This window comes from Ursus maritimus, unplaced genomic scaffold (genome assembly GCF_017311325.1).
Source record: "Ursus maritimus isolate PB19 unplaced genomic scaffold, ASM1731132v1 scaffold_22, whole genome shotgun sequence".
Taxonomy (NCBI): Eukaryota; Metazoa; Chordata; class Mammalia; order Carnivora; family Ursidae; genus Ursus; species Ursus maritimus.
In genome coordinates this window covers 34,084,294-34,089,381 of record NW_024424675.1, presented here as the reverse complement: position 1 = coordinate 34,089,381, position 5,088 = coordinate 34,084,294, and the positions used below count along the sequence as shown (strand labels likewise).

Below are 5,088 nucleotides of genomic sequence, written 5' to 3'. Positions count from 1 at the left end.
CTGAACCGGCTTGGTCTCTTTCCTTCAGCACTTTGGAAGTATCATCCCACTGCCTCTGCCCTCTGCCGGTTTTTGAAAAGTCAGCTGTGTTTTATACTGTTGTTCTCTTGTACATGATGGGTCATTTTTCTCTGGCTCATTTCAAGATTTTCTCACTGGGTGTGTGATCCTGATAGCTGGAGTTGAAGAATTCTCTCCTTTCCCTATGTGGAGTTTATTGACCTTCTAGGATATGTAAATGACTGTTTTTCACCCAATTTGAGATCTTTCTGGCCAGTATCCAAATACTTTTTCTTTCTCTTTCTCTCCTCTCCTTCTAAGACTTCTACTAGGCATGTGTTGGCAGCTTGATGGCATTACAGGTGTTCGATGCTCTGTGCATTTTTATTCATTCTTGTTCTTCCTCTTCTTCACATTGGGTAATTTCTATTGACACGTCTTCAACGTTGCTTTCTGCCGAATTCTCCTCTGCCAGCTCAGATCTGCTGTAGAGCCCCTCTCGTGAAAGATCCATTTCCGTTATGGTACTTCTAAACTCCAGAACTTCCAGTTTTCATAAATTCTGTCTCTAGTGATATCCATTATTTGAATCATTGTCATACCTGCCATGGTTTCCTTTAGTTCTTTGAATATATACCTACAAAAACCGTTTTTGAAGTCTTTCTCTGTAAGTCCGGCATCTGGGTGGCCCCCCCGCCAAAATTTCAAAATCTCTGTTGGTTGCTTTTCTCAGTGTGGGCCACAATTTCTGATTTCTTTACATGGTTTGTCATTTTTTTTTTTCCTTAAAAACGGGATAATATTGCAGCAACTCTGGAATTCCGATTTCTACCACACGAGGGCACTATTGTTGCAGGTTTTGTTGTTTGGTGCCTTGTCTAATTCTTTGGAGTCTGTGTCCCCCATGGTGTACAACCACTGTTGTCTCTGCTCAATATTTTATTGATTGATTGATTGATTTTAGAGAGAGAGAGTGTGAGTGAGTGGGCGGGGAGGGGCAGAGGGAGAGAGAGAATCTCACGCAGACTCCCCACTGAGCACAGAGCCCGACAAGGAGTTCGATCTCTGGACCCTGAGATTATGACCTGAGCTGAAATCAGGAGTCGGACGCTTAACTGACTGAGCCACCCAGATGCCCCCTGCTCATCATATGAAACAATTATTCTTGATTTCATTCGTAAACCTGGTTTCATTCCTCTTTCAGCATAGCTTTGAGTTAGCCAATGATTGGTCAGAGATTGTGCTCAAATGTCTCCAGCCAGTAAGGCTTCTTCTACTTTTTGCCAATGAACGAACCTATGTGAAGGTTGGGTATTGAATTGAAAGTTCAGTTGTTGACAAGTTAGCTCCAGATTTTATTTTCCATGGTACACTCTGTCTCCTCTGTGCCTGCGCGAGGCCTCCCATTTATCCAGGAAAGGGTAGATAGTCAGTGTTCCCTCCTCTCCTAAGCATGTTCACACCCTTGCTCAGAAGTCCAGATCACCAGGGATATAGGGAACTTATCAAGGCTAACTATACCTCTCTCCTTTCTTGGATTTCTGACTAAAGTCTTGGCTAGTTTGCCAGTTTGTTGCTGACCCCAGCAAGGATCAGAAAGTCAGGCTAACTGCAGCATTGACCTTCCTCACTCAGTTGCATGGAGATTGCTACAGTTTCACAAAGCTGAGTTTTGGAATTAAGTCAATCCTCTCTAGCAGCAAAGTGTCTAGTTGTCTAGCTTGCCATGAGACTTCTGGCCTGACAGCTGGGATAAAACACCAAGAATCTCACTGTTTGTATCCACAGTTCAGTAGTTTCCTTGGAGAAGTATCTTCTCAATTTGTTGTATGCCCTTGGTCTACCACCAGGGTCCTGAAATGGTTGTTTTACAATTTTGTTCAGTTTTATCAGTGCTTTTAGGAAGATTTGCTAAGCTTCTCATTCTGCCATTCTGTGTGTCCTATAAGGTAACTTAAGTGCATTTAGGAATGTCTTCCTTTCTGGGGCACCTGGGGGGCTCAGTTAAGCATCTGCCTTCGGCTCAGAGGCAGCACCCCACATGTACCAAGTCTATTGATCATAGAGTGCTTCAAAGCATCACCTGAAGTTCTGGTGGAAATAGGGCGAGGCTTTACTTTTTTTCTTTTCTTTCTTTTCTTTTCTTTTCTTTTCTTTTCTTTGGAATCAGGCTTATAGTTTTTCATGTGTTTTTTAGTTTTTTCACTCACTTTTTTTTTTTTGTCATGATCCTGGTGTCCTGGGATCGAGCCCCGAGTCAGGCTCCCTGCTCCATGGAGAGCCTGCTTCTCTTTATCCCTTTGCCCGCTGCTCCCCCCACCACCTTGTGCTCTCTCTCTTTGTCAAATAAATAAAGAAAATCATAAAAAAAGAGAGACAGACTTGGAAAACATGCCACTAGACAGGAGTATGAAAATCTAGGACACAGCAGCTAATGTGTTAGGAACTGAAAACTGGCATTTCAGAAAAAGAGAGACGATGTTAACTGACCTGGGACATGATTTTTTTAAAAATGAAAGAATCATTTTACCCTCCCTTCTCTTCTTCGTCTCCTCCCTAGAGAAGAGCAGGCCTCCGAGAAGCCACACCTTGGAACTGAAAACAGAATCATGAGAGAGCAGGAATTCCACACCCCCACACCCCCACACCCACAGAGGGGAACAGACCCTGATTTCCTGCTTCTCCCAGTCCTCCTAATGGTCCCGCACAGTTGCTACGGCAACCAGGACCTCACCGGGAGCAGGCTGCCCCAGGGATTGGGAGTCTGAAACTGCCCTCACCAAATCTGCCCTGGAAACGGAAACTGCCTCTAGCATCCAGCAGATGGGGAGTGAACTCCCCTTCTCCGAGAGGAAATCCGGCTGCGCTGGCGGACCCAGCCTACACCCGAACCCACTTATATGGAGCTCTGACAAACACACCCGGGACCTGCTGGTTTCTCAGCCAGGGCCAGTCACCTGCGTACACTCTCCCGGCCCTTCTAGTCCATAGCGTAATGAGGAGAGGAGGAGGGCAGTGATCCTCAAACTTGAACTTGTACCACAGTCACTTGGGGAGCTTGTGAAAATGTCCGTTGCTAGCCACCCCCATCCCCAGACTCTGAATCAGCAGGGCCGGTGTGGGGCCCAAAAGTCTGCATTTCTAATAAGTTTCTGGGTGATTCTCATGTTGCTGGTCAAGGACCACACTTTGAAAACTAGTGGACTAAGGGATAAACAAGGTTTAGGCTAAAAAATTATGAGTGTTCTTTCGTAACGCCTACCATGTGCCTCAGTCGTGATGTCTTCAGTACAGAGACCCAGCGGGGCTTGTGACCCATTTCCCACTTGAATCTGAGAGGAGGGGTCTCACCTGGTCAGCCTCACCTTCACAAGGTAGCTGCAATGGAGAAGGAGAGGTAACTTGGCACCTTTAGGCAGAGAGATGGTGTCAAATGGTACCTCCCTTTCCCATGAGCCATCATCGACAAGGTGGACGGGGGCTGGGGGGTAGCATGGGCTGCTGGACCGAGGACAGGGCCGAGAGTGAGGGGGGCAGGAGGGCAGAGGCCGAGAGTGGCCTGGGTGAAGGACGGGGTGGCACGGCTGAACAAGTAAAGCCAGCAACGGATGCAATAGAACAGAAGCCCAGACCAGAGACCCAGCAGGATGGGACGGCCCTGGCCCAGGCAAGCAGGACCCAGCAGACGACACCCAGACCAGACATCTTCTCCCATGAAGATTCCCATGAAGAATCCTCTGCATGAAGATTAGATTCTGGGGCCGAAAAGGGAGAAGTGGAGAACGCTAGAGGGAGAGCATGCTGAATATCACATTTAAAATATGAAATGAAGTAAACTCCTTAGTTAAGAAAAGGTGCAATATCAAGAGCTGTCCCCTTGAATGGGATTAAGTAGTGAGTTTTAATTTAATCTCATCAGGAATGAGTTAAAAGGTGCCTGCCATCAGGACTTCCACTCCACATGGTAATGACCTTGTTAGTGCAAAAGGAAAGAAAAAGCAGTCAACACATAGGGTTGGGAATGAAACTCTATTTACAGGTGACCTGATCATGTTGGTAATGACCTTGTTAGTGCAAAAGGAAAGAAAAAGCAGTCAACACATAAGGGTTGGGAATGAAACTCTATTTACAGGTGACATGATCATGTGCGTAATAAATACAAAAGATTCTACAAATGACTTAAGGGAATTTAGCAGGTGCCTGGATAGAAAAAAATTATAAATTTTATTTTATTTTTTTAAGATTTTATTTATTTGAGAGAGACAGAGAGAGTGCACAAGCCAGGAGAGGGGCAGAGGGAGAGGGAGGAGCGGACTCCCCGCTGAGCAGGGAGTCCACCGTAGGACTCATTCCCAGAACCCTGGGATCCCAACCTGAGCTGAAGGCAGACACTTAACCAACTGAGCCATCCTGGCGCCCAAAATAAATATTTTTTTAAAATCAGTAATTTTTCTTTTTTTTTTTTTTAAGATTTTATTTATTTATTTGACAGAGATAGAGACAGCCAGCGAGAGAGGGAACACAAGCAGGGGGAGTGGGAGAGGAAGAAGCAGGCTCATAGCAGAGGAGCCTGATGTGGGGCTCGATCCCATAACGCCGGGATCACTCCCTGAGCTGAAGGCAGACGCTTAACCGCTGTGCCACCCAGGCGCCCCCCTAAAATCAGTAATTTTTCTATATGCCAACAACAATCACATAATAAATGAAAATTTTAAAATATTCACTTAGTACCAAAATCATTTAATACAGAGAAATAAATCTAGTGTAAGCTATATTAAATCTCAGTGCTGAAAACAACAAATAATATTGAGAAAAATGTAAAAGGGTCTGAATGAAAGGAAGAATGTACCATGCTCTTGGACTTGACAACCCCATATTATAAAGATTACAATTTCCCCCAAGTGATCTGTAGATTTAATGCATTCTCAGTCAAAATCCCAGCAGGTTTTACTGTTGAACATATCAAGTTGATTCTAAAATGTACATGAGGGGCGCCTGGGTGGCGCAGTCGTTAAGCGTCTGCCTTCGGCTCAGGGCCTGATCCCAGCGTTCTGGGATCGAGCCCCACATCAGGCTCCTCTGCTGGGA

General features: G+C 45.4%; 1 long non-coding RNA gene across 1 annotated transcript in view; it reads left to right on the top strand.

Moving 5' to 3' along the window:
- The window catches only part of LOC121104614, a 30,515-nt gene extending 26,528 nt beyond the window's left edge, over positions 1-3,987 (top strand). Inside the window, exon 2 of the long non-coding RNA XR_005836967.1 lies at positions 2,561-3,987. This is a non-coding gene — a long non-coding RNA (uncharacterized LOC121104614). The remainder of the gene's footprint in view (positions 1-2,560) is intronic.
- Positions 3,988-5,088: the final 1,101 nt, after the last annotated feature.